This window comes from Oryctolagus cuniculus, chromosome 1 (assembly GCF_964237555.1).
Source record: "Oryctolagus cuniculus chromosome 1, mOryCun1.1, whole genome shotgun sequence".
Classification (NCBI taxonomy): domain Eukaryota; kingdom Metazoa; phylum Chordata; class Mammalia; order Lagomorpha; family Leporidae; genus Oryctolagus; species Oryctolagus cuniculus.
The window spans coordinates 44,237,023-44,258,498 of record NC_091432.1 but is presented as its reverse complement, the minus strand read 5'-3'; the positions used below and the strand labels follow the sequence as shown (position 1 = coordinate 44,258,498).

The 21,476-nt window shown below is 35.1% G+C and overlaps 1 long non-coding RNA gene across 1 annotated transcript in view; it reads right to left on the bottom strand.

The window, feature by feature from the left end:
* LOC138849325 (uncharacterized) overlaps positions 1-20,415 on the bottom strand; it is a 38,448-nt gene extending 18,033 nt beyond the window's left edge. Inside the window, exons 1-2 of the long non-coding RNA XR_011388019.1 lie at positions 20,277-20,415; positions 14,079-14,173 (exon numbers count right to left, since the gene is read on the bottom strand). This is a non-coding gene — a long non-coding RNA (uncharacterized lncRNA). The remainder of the gene's footprint in view (positions 1-14,078; positions 14,174-20,276) is intronic.
* Positions 20,416-21,476: the final 1,061 nt, after the last annotated feature.

Sequence of the window (21,476 nt, the reverse complement as noted above, 5' to 3'; positions counted from 1 at the left end):
TAGAAAAGGGAATAGGAAAGGGACAGAGACAATTGACTAAGAAAATGCAAATAGTGAGATGGATAAATATCCCATGCTTTGGAAATGCCTTTCTGCCTGGTGAGAACTCCAACACCTTTAGAAGAACTGTCAAAGGAGGAATTGTGCACCAAAATAAAAAACCAGAAAGAAAAACTAACCAACACCAGGAAAGAAAATGGCTGACTCCAGCAGTCTTTGGTCATGCTACAACTGTAACCACATGCAGCCACCCAGTTTGAAGAATTGGTCAGTATGTCAGAGATCAGAAACCTGGATTCTGGTCTGAGCAATAATTCGAGTGTTCTGTGACAACGCCAAAGTCATTTATGCTCTCTGGATTTGTTTCTTCCTATAATAAATGAGTAGTTTGATAAAAGGTAACTGTTGCTGTCCCTGCATACTTCAGTGACAATAAGAGTTCTTAGTTAGAATTTATGAATATAATAATACTCTTAAAAATCATGCCCTGGTTTTCAGAATAACCTTCTCAGTTGATATATTTTTGTATAAAATGAATTATGGTTAAATCACTCTAATACCATTTGTATATCTAATTGGTTCTTATATTTTTGCATTTTTAAACATGCAATAAGCTATAAATAACTATGAAGAAAATTCTTAATGATCACTATTAGATACAACATTAATCTACATTCTATAATTGTCCTTGAATATAGCCTACTGTTCAAGATGGCAGCTGATTGACTTGTTGGTTGCATAAATTAACTTACTGAAAATAAACTTTGGATAAGTTTTCAGATTCTCTTAAGGCATATAATAGTTATTTTCCTGGAAGATTTTTAATCTAACAATGTGATAAAAGTTAAAACATGATGATTTTATATTCTTCTCTCTGAATAATCATAATTGATAAATCACTCAAAATTAATTATTGGTCCTAAATGGATACTTCCATATTATGTAATTTATGGTTAAAGCAATAAAATTTAATATTAGTACTTCTTAGAACTTCACAATTCAAGAGAAAATCCATTTGATTCTACTTCTAGGAAAGAGTGGTATCCATTGGAGGAAAAGACTCAATAGGACTAATTTTCAAAACTAAGATAAAGTCTTAATTTATTAGTTAGTTGTCAAAAAAGCAATATTTAAAAATCAACATTTTGTCACATTTGAATTTATTTCTAAATTGAAAAATATGACGTTATCACATGCCAGGGAAACTTTCCACTTATCTATCTGAATCAAACATTCATCATCATGATGATCAAATGCTTCATGAAAAAGAGAAATGTTTGTGATGATAAAATATGAGCAAAATAACCTTTAACTAAGACATTTTGTTTGATAAAATCTAATATTCCTTTCTATGATTTTAAGGAGTGCTATTCTTGTTAGAAAATCATTTTTCTACATAATAAAGTTAATGATATTGTGATAGAGCAATTAAAATTAATGAAAAAATCCCAAATTGTTTTCTCATCTATAGACAATTACAATGAAATCCAAGACAATAATTCTTCCATTTGATTTTTAGGATTTCATGTAAAAAATGTGTTTGAATCTCATTTTTTTTTTGGTTTGGATTTTTGAAATATAGTCTATTTTTTAAAAATTTTATGTAAGAAAAGTTATTTTATTTAAACCCATCTGACCCTCTAATTTATTTTTTATGTTATCTTGACCAATATTCTTTACAAATTCTTATGAACCTAAGTTATTACCTTTTATTTTAGTGTGAGTACTGCCTATAATTTTTTTGCCAACCAGTTAGTAAAGCATACACTCAATTTTCCTTTATAGAAAAATATATATAGTATATCATCTACAGTCATGACACTCTGTAATCCTATCTATCTATAACTGAGTACCCATTGGTCAAATTTTCTCTATACTTCTCTCCCCAATTTCTTCTCTGGCTTCTAATAACCACCGTTGTTCATTTAACTTCTAATTAAATCAAATATTTTTGACTGTGAATAATGTGAAATATGGCTTTCTGTCCTTGGTTTATTTCATTTAACAAAATTAGCTCCAGATCCATGCACATTGTTGCAAATGAAAATATTTAATTACTTTTTGTGAGCAAGCAGGATGTCATTGTGTACATGTATCGCATTTTCTTCATTTACGCATCAGGGGTGAACATTTAAGTTGCTTCCATTTCTTGGCAATTGTGAATAGTGTTACAATAAACATGATGGTACAGACGACTCTTCAACAGATGGATTTCATTTCCCTTGAATATTTATCCTGTAGTGGGAGTGCTGTATCATATGCTAACTATATCTTTAAATTTTTGAGAAATCTTTGTGCTGCTGCTTTCCACAATAATTTACTAATTTGCATTCCCACCAGCAGTGGGCAAGTGTCCTTTTGCTTCACATTCTCACCAACACTGGTAATGTTTTGTATTTTTGATAATCTTACTGAAGTGAGGTGGAATTTTCTAGTATTTATTTACATTCCTTTGATGACTAATGATGTTGAACACTTTTTCAAGTACCCATTGGCCATTTGTTTGTCTTCCTTTGAGAAATGTCTGTTTGGACTACTGCCCAGTTTTAAATTGATTATTTTTGCTTTTTCTTATTAAGTTGCTTGAGATCCTTATGTATTCTGTATATTACCCCTTTGTCAGAGGCATAGCTTGAAAATATTTTTTCCCTCTCTATAGGTTCTCTCTTCATTCTGTTGATTGTTGGATTTCCTATGCAGAAGTGCTTTAATTTGATGAAATGCCATATGTTGATTGCTTCTTTTGTTTCCTGTGCTTTTGGAGTCTGTCTCTATTTTTTTTTCCTTTTTTTGGGGGGGAGGCAAGCAGAGTTAGACAGAGAGAGAGAGAGAGAGAGAGAGAGAGAGAGAAGGTCTTCCTTCCGTTGGTTCAATGGCCGCTATGGCTGGAGCTGCACCAATCCGAAGCCAGGAGCCGGGTACTTCCTCCCAGTCTCCCATGCGAGTGGAGGGACCCACACACTTGGGCCATCATCCGCTGCCCTCCAGGGCCACAGCAGAGCTGGACTGGAAGAGAGGCAATGGGGACAGAATCCGGTGCCCCAACCGGGACTAGAACCTGGGGTGCCGGCGCTGCAGGCGGAGGATTAGCCAAGTGAACCACAGCGCTGGCCGCTTTTGGAGTCTGATCCAGAATATTCTTTCCCATTCCAATGTCCTGAAATACTTTCCCTACATTTTCTCCTAGGAGTTTCAAAATTTCAGGACTTGCATTTCAATCTTTAATCCATCATGAATTGATTTTTGTACATGGTGAGAAATAGGAAGTCCAGTTATAGACTTCTGCATATGAGTATTCAATTTTTGTGGCAATAGTTGTTGAAAGCTATTCCTTTCCTAATACATATTGTTAGCACCTTTATCAAAAATCAGTTGTCAGGGCTAATGCTGTGGCATGGGGGTAAAGCTACCACCTGTAGTGCTAGTTTCCATATGGGCACCGGTTTGTGCTCTTCCTCCGATCCAGTTCTCTGCCATGGCCTAGGAAAGCAATAGAAGATGGCCCAAATCCTTGGGACCCTGCACCCTCGTGGGAGACCCAGAAGAAGCTACTGGCTCCTGGTTTCATATCAGTGCACCTCTGGCCATTGTGGCCATCTGGGGAGTGAACCAGTGGATGGAAGACCTTTCTCTCTCTCTCTCTCTCTCTCTCTCTCTCTCTGCCTCCACCTTTCTGTAACTCTGCATTTCAAATAAATAAATAAATAAATAAATCATTTTTTATAAAATGATCAACTGGTTGTAGATACATTGGTTTACTTCTAGGATCTCTATTCTAGTGGCTTATAGATCTCTATACCAATATCATGCTGCTTTAATTACTGTAATTTTGTGCTTCTGTTTTAAAGTCAGGGAGTGTAATGACTCCTATTTTTTTTTCTTTTGTTCAAGATCACTTTGTCTATTTGGGATCTTTTGTGGTTCCATAAAAATTTTAGTAGCATTTTTTTCTAGTTCCATGGTAAGTGTCATTACAATTTTGATAGAAATTGTATTGACTTGATAAATCCCTTTGGACAATATGTATATTTAATGATATTAATTTTTCTAATCTGTGAACATGGGATATCTTTTCATTACTTTGTGTCTTCTTTAATTTCCTTTATCAGTGATTTATAGTTTTCAGTGTAGAGCCCATTCACCTCTTTTTTTTTTTTTTTTTTTGACAGGTAGCGTTAGTGAGAGAGACAGAGAGAAAGGTCTTCCTTCCGTTGGTTCACTCCCCCAATGTCCGCTACAGCCAGAGCTGCACCAGTCCAAAGCCAGGAGCCAGGTGCTTCCTCCTGGTCTCCCACACTGGTGCAGGGGCCCAAGCACTTGGGCCATCCTCCACTGCCTTCCCGGTCCATAGCAGAGAGCTGGACTGGAAGAGGAGCAATCGGGACTAGAACCCGGTGCCCATATGGGATGCTGGCACGGCAGGCGGAGGATTAACCAAGTGAGCCATGGCGCCAGCCCCCATTCACCTCTTTGGTTAAGTTTTTATCTAGATGTTTTATTTTGGGGGGAGCTTTTGAAAAGCAGTTTGCTTTCTTAATTTCTTAGATGACTCACTATTGGTCTATAACAATAATATTCATTTTTGCATGTGAACCATATCCAGAAACATTGCTGAATTTTTAAAATAGTGCTAGCAGCTTTTTAGTGACGTCTTTAGGGTTTTCTATATATAAGATCATGTCACCTGCAAACACTTACAACTTGATTTCCCCCTTTATGACTTGAATGTTCTTTATAAATTCTTACTCTGACTAGGCTCTCTTTAATTTTTCAAGAATGGATTTTCTGGATATGGAAATCTTGCATAATTGCATAATAGTACTTTTCTTTAAGCACTATTTACGTCATCTCACTCCCTCCCAACTAATTTTATTGAAGAGCCTTTATATTGATGAACTATTATTTTATTGGCTTTAAGGTTCTCTTATCTTTCAATAATTGGACTATGATAAATCTAGATGGGATTTCTCTGAATTTGTATCATTTGGAATTCATTGAGCTTCTTGGTTATTTATATTTAGGTTTGTTATCAAGATCTGGACATTTTCAGTCATTATTTTTTTCAAATAGCTTTCTTTTCTGTCTTCTCGGATCTATAATCCCCAGTACACATATATTGGCAAGCTTATTGTTCCCACAAATCAAAAAGGCTGTCTTTATCTTTCTTCATTCTTCTTTCCTTTTATTGTCCATACTGGATAATATTTTTAAATTTTCAATTCTAATATTTAATTTGTTTTAATAGATTGAAGATGATTTCTAGATAATTTCTAAAAGCAATGATATTCCATTCCTACTTTCTTGCATCCCTCACCCTTTCTTCTTCTCACTGTCCTTCTCTCTGCCTTTCTGTATTTTTTTTTTTTTAGTTTTTGGGATAACATTTTAAATTAACATTACAGTAAAAAGGCTTAATACTTCACTGAATAAGAAGTTTAACAAGTAAAAAAGCAAAAAGACCCTAATTAGAGGGAATAGGCAATAGCTATAATAATTGAATGAAAAAATGACCATTTTACCCATATACAGTAAATTTTAAAGTAGTCACAAATCATTAAAACTATGGCAGTACAACGTTCTGTTAACAAAAGTATAAAACAAAGTTTTACAAAACTATATTGCAGCAATACTGATACAGGCATTTCTTTCTTTGTTTCTTTTTTTTTTTTTTAATTTTAGCTCCAACGTTTGTGGGAAAATGTGTGGTATTTGTCTTTCTGGGTCTGGCTAATTGCATTCAACATTATGTACCCCAGTTTGTTCATTTTGCTGCAAATGGTAGATTTCATTCATTATTTTATAGCTGAATAATATTCCATTATGTATATATACCACATTTTCTTTTTCCATCCATCTGATTATGAACACTTTGGTTGATTCCAAATCTTGGCTATGGTGAACAACGCTGCTATAAACATGGTGGTGCAGATATCTTGTTGATATATTATACTCACATCTTTTGGGTATATACCCAGTAGTAGGATTGCTGGATCATATGGCAAGTCTTAGTGTTTTTTAAGAAATCTCAACACTGTTTTCCACAGGGCCTGCACTAATTTACATTCCCACCAATAGTGTGTAAATGTTCCCCTTTATCAGCATCATTGCCAACATTTGTTACTCTCTATGTTTTGAATATTAGCCATTGTGATAAGTGAGGTGATATCTCATTGTGGTTTTGATTTGCATTTACCTGATGGCTAGTGATGTTGAGCATTTTTTCACATATTTGTTAGCCATTTTTCTTTCTTCTTTTGAGAACTGTCTGTTGAAGTCTTTTTCCCATTTCTAAACTGGATTAGCTGTTTTGTTCTTGTTGAGTTTTTTAAGTTGCTGATATATTTAGAATATTAATCCTTTTTTAGATAAGTGGTTTGCAAATATTTTTTCCCATTCTGTGGAATGTCTCTTTATTCTATTAATTGCTTCCTTTGTTGTTCAAAAGCTTCTGTGTTTGAAATAATCTCATTTGTTTAGTTTTGCTTTTGTTGCCTGTGCTTTTGGGGGTCTTGTCCAAGAAGTCATCTCCTTCACCAATGTCTTGAAGTGTTTCCCCTAACTTTTCTTCCAGCAACTTCATAGTTCCAGGTCTTAAATTTAGGTCTTTGATCCACCTTGAGTTGATTTTTATATATGGTGAGAGGTATGGATCTCATTTTATTCTTCTATATATATGTATCCAGTTTTGCCAGTACCATTTGTTGAAGAGATTATCCTTACTCCACTGTACGGTCTGAGTCTTTTGGCAAAAATCAGTTGGCTGTATGTACATGTATAAGTTTGTGAGCTCTCTATTCTGTTGCATTGATCTGTGTATTGGTTTTTGTGCTAGTACCATGCTATTTTAATTACTGTAATTTGTAATAGTCTTTGAAGTCAGGTACTGTGATTTCTCCAGCTTGACTCTTCTTATTCAGAATCTCTTTGGCTATTCTAGGTCTTTTGTGATTCCATTTGAATTTTAGGATTGTGTTTTCTAGTTCTGTAAAGGATGCCATTAGTATTTTTATAGGGATTGCATTGAATCTGTGATTGTTTTAGGTAGTATAGACGTTTTAATGATATTGATTCTTTTGATCCATGAACAAGGAATATCTTTGCATTTTTTGTTTCTTTGGTGATTTCATTCTCTAATGTTTGATCATTTTCATTGTAGATTTTTTGACTATTGTGAATGGGATTGCTTTCATGATTTGTCTTTCTGTGAGCTCATCATTAACATACGAAAGAGCAACTGTTTTCGTATGTTAATTCTGTAACCTGCAACTTTACTAAACTGGTTTATCAATTCTAACAGCTTTTTGGTCGAGTGCTTATGTTTTTCCACATACAACAACTTGTCATCTATAAATATGGATAATTTGACTTCCTCTTTTCCAATTCTGATGCCATTTATTTCTTTCTCCTCTGAATTGCTTTAGCTAAAAATTTTAGTACTATATTGAATAAGAGTGGCAAAAGTGGACATCCTTGTTTTGTTTCATATCTGAGGGGAAATGGTTTCAGTTTTTCCAGATTCAGTATGACATTGGGTGTCGGTTCGCATATATAACCTTTATAATTTTGAGGAGTGTTCCCTCTGTACCTAATTTGTAGAGTGTTTTTTTTCATGAAGTGTTTTTTTCATGAAATTTTTCAAGAAAATTTTTCAATCTTATCAAAAATTTTCTCTGCATCTATTTAGATGACTGTATGATTTCTGTTCTTCATTCTACTGATGTGATTTGCAAATGTTAAACCACCCTTGCATTTCCAGGATAAATCCCACTTTGTCATTGTGTATGATCTTTTTGATGTGTTTTTCTATTTAATTTGCTAGTGTTTTGTTGACAATCTTTGCATCTATATTCATTAAGAAAATAGGTCTGTAGTTATTTTTCCTATCATGTCTTTGTTTGATGTCAAAGTAATGTTGGCCTCATAAAAAGAGTTTGAAAGAGTTTCATCCTATTCAATATTTAGGAATTTTGAAGAGAACTGGAGTTACTTTCTCTTTGACTGTTTTGTAGAATTCAGTGGTAAAGTCATCAGGTCCCAGACTTATCCCAGATGGAAGACTTTTGATTACTGCTTCAATTCATTGTTCAGGCTGGATAATCTTTTATTTTTAACATTTATTTATTTATTATAAAGGAGAGTTTACAAACAGAAAAGGAGAGAGAGAAAGACAGAGAGAGAGAGAGAGAGAGAGAGAGATTGAATTTTCCCTCTGCTTGTTCACTTCCCAAATGGCTACAACAGCCAGAGCTGAGCAGATCTGAAGCCAGGAACCAGGGGCTTTTTCTAGATCTCTCACATACATGAAGGGGCCCAAGGAGTTGGGCCATCTTCTGCTTCTTTCCCAGGCACATTAGCAAGGAGCAGAATGGGAAGTAGAGCAACCAGGACTTGCACTGGCACCCATATGGGATGCAGGTGTCACAGGAAGCAGTTTTATCCACCATATCACAACACTGGCCCAAACTGGAAAATTTTAATTTACCTATCTTTAAGTTTACTGATTCTTTTCACAGTTCAAATCATCTCTTGAGTCCTTTCAGTGAAATTTTCATTTCAATTATTGTAATTAGCTTCAGAGTTTTTATTTAATTCTTTTCTACAACTTTCCCTTGTTATTGTCATTTTCTATTTGGCAAGACCTTATTTTAAAACATTCTTTAGTTTTAGACATGGTTCCTTTTAATTTTTGGAGCATATTTATAACAGCTAATTAAAAGCTTTCACATAATAGTTCCCACATTTGGGCTTTCTTATAGCCTGTTTATAGTAACAATTTAAGTAACATGAATTTGAAATCTAAAATACAGACATACCCTCCTCCCCAGGGCTTGTCTTTATTGCTCATTTTTCTTCACGTTATTTATTTGCTCAGTGGACTAATTATGTACATTTGTATTATCTGTTGGCTAAGAACACTAATTCTCTATTCATTTAAATTAGAAATCAGCTAGTGACTAGAAAGAGGTCTCTTTAAATATCCTGAACTAATAAGTTTCCAACTCTTTAGTAAGGATACTATTTGTCTTTGTTGGGGACACATCTTCAATTTTCCAGAAGCTCATGATTCTGCCCAAAACTTCATTTTCTGCTGGCACACTCTGTTTAAGCCAGAGCTTTTAGACTGGGGCCTTGGCCATTCTTTTATGTGTACACCTCAAGCCCTGCACATGCATCTGGACTACTAGATCTTTATGAATATTTTGGAACTTTTCAAAAACATCCAGTGTAACACTCATTTCCTAAATTTTCATTTTAAATTTGTTGGTCAACCTCTTGTTTTTCTGAGCTGATATTGCCAACTAATGTGGCTGTGATATTAAATTACAGACACTGATTTTTTTTTTTTCAGCAAAAGCATTGGAGATAAGTACTTTATCACTAAGTCAACTCTGAGTTAAGTCAAATAAAGGCAAACATTCTGAGTGAAGATTTTCCAAAGAGCCAAAAAAAAAAAAAAATCAAAAAATCAAATAACGACAATTCCCTGAAGATGAGGTTGTTCGGGAGTTTCATAGCCACTCTGCCCCACCAGTGGCTGCTGGTTTTCACAGCTACTACAGTTGCAACACTACATATTCTCAAGGCTACCACAGAGCTGGGAATTGGGAAATGGGAATGTGACAAGTAGAATGCTTCAAAGTGTGCTGTTCATAAAACACTCAGTCGTTTTTCTTGAATAAAACTTCCTTGGGTTGTTGGAAACCTTAGGTTAATTTCCAGGGTTTTGAAAATGTTGATTTTGATTATTTTTATGGCCAGTGTTCTTATTTGTTTATGTAGGAGTGGATTTTCAAAGGTCCTCACCCAATCATTCTTAAAGTGCTTCTTCCTTCCTTTCTTTGTTTTTTAAGAGTCAGATTTGGATATCATAAACTGGGATATTGTAACTTGTTTTTCTGAGATTTAGTTTCTCTTTCTTTGGTATTTGACTAGGAAAATTATATTTTAAATAATTCTTTTCAATTGATATTGTATCCATATTAATATTGCCAGTGTTCTGAAAGTAGCCAAATAGCCATACTGAAGAAAACTAAAATTCATGACTTAATGGAAATATTTTATAAGGAGTTAAGTATAAAATATCATTTATAAACCCAACAATATTATATATATACTATTGCTAGTAACTATGAGACTTCATACTTAAGCTACATAGAAGATGAGATTGGTATAGTGCATTTCTGTAACTGTAATAACAATCCAGCTTTGGTGTGAATAATAGAAACGATTAGTTTCTTAATTTAAATTTGAGTAAAAGTGACCAGTCTAGAGATAGTAGCTATATCCAAGAAAGTGACAAAAGCATCTGAATAAAAATAATTGCTGGAGAAATTGAAGAAAAAAAAAGATATTAAAATGTTGATATTCATATGCACCCGCTTTTGGATACTGAAAGTCAGATATCTTTAATGTCCTTACATTTTAACAGACACATTTGATTTATGATACATATTATTAAAATATTCTATACTACTTCTATTTGATTATTTCGGATCTTGATTTAGAAATGCCTTTTACATTGTCCAAAAATCTTGTCAGTTTCTCTATGCATGAAATTGTAATTCTTCCATTTCCTCTAAACTAGATTAAATGAAAGCAGAGGAAGCCTCAAACTAGTTAATGCATTTTTAAAATAAATTTAAAATTATTTAAATTCAGATGACATCAAACATAAAAAACCCCAAGTAGAGTCAGAAAGGAGCTTAGAGTTCATCAGTTTCAACTTTTCACTCAATGATTGAAACCCTCAGCAATGCTCTGATTGAGATTCATCTAGCCTGCACTTGATTCTCAGAGTGACAGGAAATTTACAGCCTGGCAAATAACTTGTTTCACATTGGAATGAATTAAATTGTTGGACAGGTGTTTAAGTTTAAATGTGTTTCAGTACAGAATTTGGTATGGCAACACTCCAGAGCAGGATTTCTGTTTCAGAATTACTTAACATTTGGACTGAATAATGACTAATATGGAGGCTGTCTTGTGCATTAGTAGCATCTCTGGCCTCTACCACTAGATGCCAATAGCATATGTTTCCCCTCACAGATAAAAACCAATAATGTATTCAAGCATTGGCAAATGTCCCATCAGGGCAGTATCACTTCATTTGAGAATCACTGCTCTGGAGTCACAGAAAAGAAGAGGATATGGGTTATAAGGACCTGATCTAAAAACATCACGCTGCCATTTATTTTTGCAATCTATATGACTTTGAGCAAGGTACCTTCACTCCCTGAGAATCGAATTCTTTATTTTTAAAATGAGGTTAATCATATCTACCTGAGATAAGGTCAAATTTAATAAAAAGCAGACAAAGCATGTTAGCATTACTTCTTGATACACAGTAAAGGATCAACAAACATTAGTTCCTTTCACAGACAAAAATTTCATCTCAATTGATTCACTCTAGTATAAAACTAAATTAAAAGTCACACAATAATTAAAAGTGAAAGTTGAGAAATATGTAACTATGGAATTATACAAATAGGAAGAATCTTTCCAGTGTTCTATAGCAGCTATAATAGCATAGTTATATACACCTACAAAAATAAAATTATTTCAGCTCATAGACACACATCGTACTTTTATGACCTTGTTGACTATGTTGACACTATTATGCTTTCCTTGGAATTCATTCTCAATCAATGCTACATACACAATAAATCAAAGTCAGAGAGAGAGAAATTTAAGATAGAATAAAAAGGATGCATTTCCATGAATAAAAAAGCCTCCATAGCATTCAAATGAAGGGTCACCACCAATGAAATAACAGAACTGATAACATTTAAATGATATAGAACATTTTAATGCAACTTAATTTGAATTTCATATATATTTCTATATTTTAAAAAATTATTTGCTAGACTTAGAGATAAAATAGTACCAAATACTAATTTTACAGTTTTCTTTTTTCTTCAAGGTTGTGCTTACTAGACAAATATAAGACATTCAGTTAAATTTGAATATCATATAAACAACAAATAAAAGTCTAGTAAGTATGTCTCAAATGTTGCATGGGATGCACATACTAAAAGGTTTTTTCGTTATTTTTCTGAAGCTCAAATTTAGCTGAGAATTTTGTTTCTGTGTTTTCTTGATTTTTGTAAATTTAGTAACCCTATGGAAAATGCAATAATTCAGCTTAATTCAGGGTCTTATCATCTTTATCATAAAACAAGTATCCTCAGCCTTTACCCTTTAATCAACATCCCCATGCCAAACAGTACAGAAGGATGTGTTGCTCTCTGTGGACTGAGTATGACAGTAATATATAATGTTATTCAGAACAATGTAACTCCAAGCCAGGTTGCCTTTATTATTTTAACTCCTTCTTCCTCAAAATACACAAACACATTCCTTTCCCTTGCAGTTTGTGCTCCACCCGCATTTTAGCTTTTTTATAATATCCCTTCTGTTTGTAAAAAGCTTTCTTCTTGTGGTTCTACTATTCGCCTCCTCATTAATTAAATCCAGGCTAAAATATACCCTCTCTGTGTAGCTTTTCACTCCTCCAGGCAGAGTCAGTCACTCCTATATAGGATTGTAATTATGAGTTTATTCCTTTGGTAGTGCTTGTATCACATTGAAATTGTATGTTACTGGGTTGATAACTGGCTTCTTTACCTATTTCCCATTCTTCTAGTGGGGCAGAAAACAAGCTAAAATTTTATCTTGAAGCAGAGGAAGGGGCAAGATTTCTGAAAGAGCCAGCTGCAGCCAACCCTATCTCAGGAAGCCATTGTAGAGGTAAGCAATGGATGCTCAATTCCCTTAAACTCCTTGAATCCAAATACACTTGGTTTGTGAATAGAATGGGCTCTAAACCCAAGGTTACTGATAAGCTCCTCAATCACTGACAGTGCCCTGGAAAACCACAAAACCACAGTTGTCTCCATTTCTACTCAAGCTGGAACACACACACACTAGTAAATGATATGGGACGGCAACTATGATGGGAAAAAATACAAATTGAATCCAAGAATGTAAAGAAGGCTCATTCTGTGAGGACTTGTATTCAGTAACTGCAATAATGTGACGTTCATTTTTTGTAATATTTTATTTCATGGAGAACTCACTTACTTAGTTTAGACAGGTATTTTGGTATTATTTTTCCCTTAAATGTTTGCTTTATTGAACAATGAGTTCCCTAAGTGCCATGACTATGATTATATATATATATATATATATATATATATCTGTAATCTTAGAGCCCAACGTGGTACTAGACCCAGAGTAAGTAATTCATAAAAGAACGCAGACACTTGTTGAGTAAATAAATGAAATACATTATATAAATTGTTTTATCAAAAGTGGAAAAATACTTGAATCTGCTTTTAGTATGAATATACAAGTTAACTCTATTGCCCAAACATACCATTTATATTATATTTCATTTTCAACATCATTTATCTCCCCTCTGAAAAGTTTCCTAACACTAATATGTTGATCACTAAACTTGATAATGCCATGGTTGTGTAACACTAAAACATTATACTCAAAAGAGTATTTAAGACACTATAAGAGCCCACCTTTGTGGAATTTGGCAGATTTTGGCTCAGACCCACTAAGATATAGGTTGGAGCTCACCTATCTACCCACAAATTTCATTGTTGGTCATAAAGTTTTTGAAAGAATTGTTAAAATAATTTCCAATACAAATAGCATCCCTCCTGGTTAAAGATAACTGTATGGATGTGTAATGAAATTTATAACAGAAACTTGTATTATTGCTTTCAGTCTAAAAGCTTACCTAAAACTAAATGTGATTATTCTTCGAGTGTAGTTTATAATAGACTTGATTTCAAGAATTTAAACAATTCTTTTAATGACTAACAGATACATATGTAATAAATGTTCTACTCAATGAAATAGTATCACACTAAATATGATGTGATTTAATGCCTTTTTAGAAGATTTCATGTTAATTTAAAAAAATCTTCTCAGATAATGCTAAATGTTTTGCTTTGTTCCCATAAATATGGTAACTAACAAATAAAGTTTAGCTAATCTAATCTTAGCCAGAACATCAATGCATTATTACATAACAGTAGATGCATTTAGATCAGGATTTCTTTTACCTTTTTGGGTTTTTCTTTATTCATTTTATTCCCTTTGTTCCTTTTCTTTCTTGGTCTCGCTAATCCACATACTGCATGGAAATACAAAGATAATGCTAAACAAACAAACAAGAAATAGAAAGAAGTGTCATTTGGATGCACTGAATTGCTTTCCAGAACAATGTTTTTATTATATTACAATAACATAGATTATAACCAGAATGGAGCTCTTTTCTCATTAGGATGAATATAATGAGAATGATAAATTGATTCCAATAAAATCTACTCAGAATACTCTGCTAGGATTTCTACTTCCTCTTTAAATGTTCTATATTGCCTTGTTTCATGATGCTATTATCTTTTTTGAAATAAACAAAATGTAGCTGACAGTTTAAAGAACCTGTCACATGTACTTTATATGTGTGAACTGCAATCTCACTAATTTAGGAGACATTTTGCTGTCATAGCACTTCTCAGTGATTACTTAATATGTTTGCCACTGAATTCTGGGGAATTTCGAATTATTAGAGATGATATGTATTGTATCAGACAGATTCAGTGCATCTGCATTCTGCTTTCAGCCCTGTATTAGTTTCCTATTGCTGCTGTAACAAATTAATGCAAATCAAAGGATTTCAGATGATATATACTTACAAGCCTGACACAGGTCTCACTGGTCTAAAATCAAAATGTCAGCTTGTTGTGCTCCTTCTGGAAGTTCCACAGTAGAACCACTTTCCTTGCCTTGTCCAACTTTCAAAGGCTACCACATTACTTGACCTGTGGGTCCCCATCCTACATCCTCAATGCTGGTAGTTTTGCATTTCTGTGACCATTCTTTCACACTCAGATAGCTTTTAACGCTGATCTCAGCTCTGAAAAATTCTTTTAAGGACTCATGTAATTTGATTGGGAAGGCACAAATCATCCAGGATTATCTCAGTATCTCAAAACTCAACCTTAACTACAACTGGAAGGCATCCTTTCCATGAAGTGCCAGGAATGACATGTGAACATATTGCAGGAGTGGGGACATTATTTAGCATATATATGCTTCATTATTGCCAGTTGGTGACCTTGGTAAAGCATTGACCTGCTCTAGCCCATAGCTTCATCTTCAGCAAAAAAGTGACAACCACTCGGTCAATTACAGTGACCTTTGTTCACTTTATTTTCTTTGCTCCTTTTACTAAAGATTGTAACATAATGTAATGAATGTGGAGCTGTTTGCAGATTAGAAATAAAGTTAATAATTCTCATATTTCCATATCAATTTTATTACTTGTCAATTCATTCACATACTCAGTAAATAAGTATTGAATGTTTACTGTGTCTGACATTATTATTTTGCTGACCCAGTACTGAACAAATAGACAAGGTACTTCCCATCTTGGAGATGAAATTAATAGAATATTTATATTTATATTAATATAGTTAAATTAATGTTAATTATATTAATATTAAAGTATATTGAGTAGCTACTCCAGATAGTGTGAACAAGGACTACTTCTCTGCTGAGTCAAGCTGAATGCTGAATGACAAAAAGATCAGAAACATATTTAAATTCACTTGCAAAACAACAGGAAGAGCATTATAAGCAGAGAGAAATGATTCACCATGAATTCAAATTTACTATGCTCTAGGATCTCCTTCCATGTCATGTTGAAATTTAACCCCTAAACAGTGCACTGTTGGCAAAAGATAGATCCCAACAGACTCTGTTCTCTTTGCCTCCCTGCCTTAATTTAAGGTGTCCTCGTTCTACTTTTTGTTGGCACTAAAATTAACTCACTGAATTGAGGGATTGGAACAGTTGACCCTATAGGTTTGCAATCACTGGACTCGTGAGATGATTCGCTTCTCCAAGAGATAACATTCTGATGACCAGTGTAGCACTGAATGGTTTTATTTAAGGGAATTCCAAGTCTCAGCAAGGGAATTCCAGGTCCAATGCAGAAAACAACTACCACTTGCATGTAGCACCCAGGTTGACTGAAGCCCAGTAAGCTATCATAAAAATTCTCTGAAGAATGTGGAATTGCTGATCACTAGGAACTTGGACACAAGATGAACATGTAACTTGTCCAAATAGCCACTGTGGCTTTAATCAGCTTGTTATCTACTGGCCAGAGGATAACACATATCTTTTGTTACCCTATTTCAGACTCTCTCTTTTTGTAGTCTCCTTAAAAACCCCAAAGCACCCTCACTTATCAAGATGGGAATGCTTGAGGCTCAAAAGTGTGCTGCCTTCTCATCTATCAATTGATTAAACTTCCTTTTACCCTGAAATCTTGTGCTCATTATTTTTTAAAAGACTTTATTTATATGAGAAGTGGACTTATAGAACAAGAGAGAGAGACAGAGAGAAAGGTCCTCCATCTTCTGGCTCACTCCTCAAATGGTGGCAATGGCTGCAGCTGAGCCAATTGGAAGCCTGGGGCCAGGAGATTCTTTCAGGTCTCCCACATGGATGTAGGGGCCATAGTGGTTGGGCCATCTTCCACTGCTTTCCCAGGCCTCAGCAGAGAGCTGGATTGGAAGAGGAGCATTCAGGACATGAACCAGTGCTCAAATGGGATGCTGGTGCCCCAAGCAGAGAATTAACCTACTGTGACACAGCACCAGCCACATGCTCATTATTTTTGTTCAGCACCAGGGACAGCAACTGAGCTTTCAGTAATAATACTATGGAGTATAATAAGCTAAAGCAAAAATAAAAAGGGGTGAAGTTAGTGGTGTAGATAAGTCAAGAAATTAAATAGTGACAGATGGTGAGGATAGGAACTATGTTACTGATGGAATCTATTTACATTTTTCTTTCTGTATTCTATTGGTCTTAAAAAGACAAAATAACTTTCCTGGAGAGTAATTCCTGAAGTCAACTGGGCTTTTTTAAATGGACCTAGATGATAAAGAAAAATATTAAATGGTTCTTTAGGAAATTTGGAGAAAAGCAAGCGAACATTAAAGCTGGTAATTATCTCTTCAGGATAAGATCTCAACAAATTAAGTGTAGAAGTACTATAATCCAAAGTTATAAAGGCTATCTATGACCAACCCACAGTCATTATCAAACTGAATGGGGAAAAGTGAAATGCGGTTCCTCTCAAATTTGGAACAAGACAAGGATATCCACTTTCAACACTTTTACTCAATGTAGTACTGGAAATATTAGCCAGAGCAATTAGGGAAAAGAAAGAAATAAATGGCATCAAAATTGGAAAGGCAGAATTCAAAATATCCATATTTGCAAATTACATGATTCCATATGTGGGAAAACCAAAACATTCCACCAAAAAGTGTTTATTGTTTTTCCAGAAAGCTTTTAGATCAGATAAACCAATTCAGTAAAGTTTCCAAATACAAAATCAAGATACAAAAAGAAGTAGCATTTTTATGGAATTACATTCAGCACATCATAATTTATTGTCTGTTCTAGAATGCTTCTGATGATGTAAGGATTATCTAAAAGTAATTATATATTTTATTTATTTGAAATACTTATTTTTTCAGTGAATGAGTTTATTGGGGGAAACCTGACAGACTGAAGGGAAGGGGCAAAGAAGGAAAAGAGGCAGAAGGAGAGCATAAAAGAGAGAGAGACAGAGACAGAGATCAAGAAACAGTGAAGGAGAGAGAAAGAGAGAGCCACGTGTTCAGGAATAGGTCCTTTTAAAACTTTCCAGGGGGAAGAACAGGGATGTAGGAACATCGAATCCCATTAGGATGGGGGTGGAACTTGACACTGGTGATTGAGCCATGTGGCCACCTGGCTTCCAGCAATAGCAGTGGGGGCTAGAGCCTAGGATGGTATCAGGGTGTAGATCACACCATAGAAAAGACTGCACCATTTTACTAACATTTCCCCCTTTTGATTTTTTACAAAGCAGGAGTTGTATGGGATTACATTAGTCCCAAAAGTCCAGGAGGGGTAGAGGGACAATGTTCTGTCTTTAGAGCTACTTCCTGCTGACATGGGGCAGCGAGGTACTCTTCGCTGGCATGGGGCGATGTCTCAAGCTGCTGTCTCCTGGGTGGGGAGCCGAATATATCCCTGTAGCACCATTTGGTTGACTGCCTGGTTGCTGAAGGCCTTGGTTCATTCCACTATCACCTGCTGTAAACACTTAAACAGAAACTCTAGTATAAAAGACAGGGTGAGAATAGCAACCAATGATCCTAAGAGTGGCATTAACCATAGAGAAGAAGAAATGAAGGGGGTCTCTGGACCCTTGTGAGGACAGTTTGATGGGCATGGTTTAAAGCTGATCCAGCCAAGACTGGTAGAAAAGCCACTCATCTTTTTTGGGTAGAGGGGTTTGTCTATGGAGAAAATCCTGAACAATCATACAACATTGAGTGGGGACGAGAACCATCAATATACACAGGTTGAGAGTAGAGCCATTGATATTAGATAAAGGAATGAGGCCCCAAGTGGGATAGACAGGGTCTAGAACAAAGGACAGACTCATTACTAGAGGACCTAAGAAAGGTGCTGTCTAAGCCATAAATAAGTTTTCCTATTGAGAGGCAAAAAGAAACTGACAGAAGGGACCTGTTAATAATCAGGTGGGCATTAAGGTCTTGTAAGTTATGAAGCCCAGACTTATCTATCTCTTCACATGGGGTGCAACCCAAGGGAGGTGTGAACCTCCTTGGGAAGGCACCCTGTTGACTTCCATTACCCAGCTGGCCTGGGAGGAGAGCTGGCCAGGTAAAGGCAGGTGGCATTTCTAACAGGAAATTTATGGTACTGCCTGAAACATTACTGAGCATACTTGGCCGTCCCCTCAGCAGCAGTGGTCACCTTGGAAGCTGGGCTGAGTGAAGAGCTTTTCAGCTTGGAGCCAGCAAGATCTGTGGCTCTGACCTGGGCATCCTTTGACTCCAGGGTAGTTCCATTTGAAATACTTGTTTATTACTTCTCAAATTGTTCTTATTGCACTCAAAACTATTTTCAAAAGTAAAGATTAAAAAATAGAGATAAAATTTATCACTGAATGTTAAAGCAAATATATAAATAGCATCCAACGCTTCATTATGTTAATTCAGCTTTAAAAACAACATAAGCAAAAAATTATTCTTAGCACATTTTTCACATAGTTTAATCAGGTTTTTAGTTACATCTGTGTAATTTTGTAGCACTGATATTTTTCTAATAAAATATGTCTTAGGTTAGTCCTATTATTTTAAGGTTTTCATAAATTGTCTATAATCTTCTGGTTAATAAATTTAAAAGTGCAGACATCTTCAAGGGATGATTTGATTATACTTTTATTAGAAAAATAACTGCTGTATTCAGAGGTAATTGGTAGGCTCAGAGCAAGGTATTCTAAATTAAATATATTTTCAATTCTAATTTTTATTTTATATTAAACCATGTATATATTTCAGGCCCAGTATTTTCACTATGCTATTGTGCATTCATTCATATTAATTCTCTCATTCACATATTTTACAAGACAAAAACTCATCAAATTAGTTGTGACAGTTTTTACAAACTGTGGGGAGCAACCCGGACTGGACTGTTACTGGAATTAAGACTTATTCTATGCATCTGCTCTCCCACAATGTGGCGCTGGGAGAGGAGCGTTCAGCTTCTACCCAGCTGCCCTTTACCAACTTGATAAGCTGCAAGAGCCGCTCCTGATTGGAGGAGAGCGGCGCGCTCGGCGCGTGGGTAGCAGAGCACGGATTGGTGGAGAGGACTATATAGGAGGAGAGAGACGGCATGGTGGTGTGAGTTGGTTGGAGAGTGCATTGGAGAGTTCGCGGGGAAGTTCGTTACTTCGTTCTTTCTCACTTCTCTCTACTCATTCTTGCTTTGGGAGTTTGCTGTTTACTTATTCTTACTTTACTATAGAAAGGACTTGTAAAAAAAGGGAACAACAAGCGTCCGGTCCGGTGCGGCTCCTCTGCGTGTGGAGGAGCAGCACAAACTTTATCAAATTAGGTAATATAGCGTGCTGATCCTCAGTTTCACTCTCATTTGATGACAAATATAAATGTACACAATTAAAATTAAGAGCAAACTAAAAATATTGTCCAAAATCAAGATATTTCAAAGTCCAATTATTGAATTTTAAAATTTCATTCTGATCTCCCACTTGGAGGTAATGGTCCAAACACTTGGGCCATCCTCCACAGTTTTTCCAGACCATTGGCAGGAATGCTGGGTTGGAATTAGTAGCATCTAGGATATGAACTGGTACCCACTTGTGATTCTAGTGTCAGAGGTGGTGGCTTTACCTGCTACACCACAAGTCCTCCCCAGTGACAATCGTTCGAAGATGCTATTGCTTCAGTAGATTCATGTCTTTGTAGTCTGTGATATCACTCTGGCATCCATGTTATACTGTAAATACAAATATAGTTTAAGTAACAAAAATAATTAACTGTTGCAAGAGGGAAAAATTCACTTCTTATAATTTTTCCCAAGCACCTTTTTATTGTTAACTCATTGCTTCCCGGGGGGGTGTTGAAAGATAAATACAAGTGCTATTAAATAATAAAATAGTTTTAGATTACAATAAGCAACAAAATCTCTGTAGTAAGAGCATTTTAACTTTTCTCTATCTGGTCTATAGCAGGATTTCTCAGCCTTTGTATCCCACACATGGTACAAGTACTAAGCCTTAATATAACTTAATTCCTACTATTTCCCTCCACTTGTTAACTGAAGTATTTACACATTTTGCTTGCCATAGCCCAGTAAAACTTCTTTGCCCAAAATAGCTTTGATTCGGTGTTTTCAGTCTATATCTAATGGCACTAGGAAAATATGCCTATAAAGAACAAGTCAGGGGCTGAGAATTAAGTCTTCTCTATATCTACATACAAAATTAACTATAAACATTTTGGGGGCGAAGACCTGGCAGACTGTAGATAAAATTCAGTCTTCTAATATACTGAGTGATAATATTATTAAACAACATCTGGCAGAAATTCTAAAAATAATCAATGCACCCTTTTTCGGATCCTAACTCACCTGGGAGGTAAAGCAATCTTCCCTTTCATATAGCTAAGCAGCAATAACCACCTTGCTGGAATTTAGCAGTTTATGTAGCATGCTGATTGACAGATGAAATGCAGGAAAAACTTCCATCTACAGGGTTTGGGAATTGCATGGACCCTTATCCAAGGAAGATGCAAATTGTTTATGTGAACATGGTCAAGCCTTACCTCAGCTATTCTCTGCTACAAGGGTAAAACACCTACAGTTTTATGTAAACATTTGTAGTTTTCTTTTTGTCATATACTACCTATGTGACTTGTTGCTTATTTTCTGACTCATAATAATTATTAAAATTTAGATAAGAGTTGTAATCTCAGGGTGGCAAGTGGTTAAGTTGCCATTTGGGACACCCACATCTGTATTGGAGTATCTGGTTCTAGTCCAAATACTTCAATTTCCAT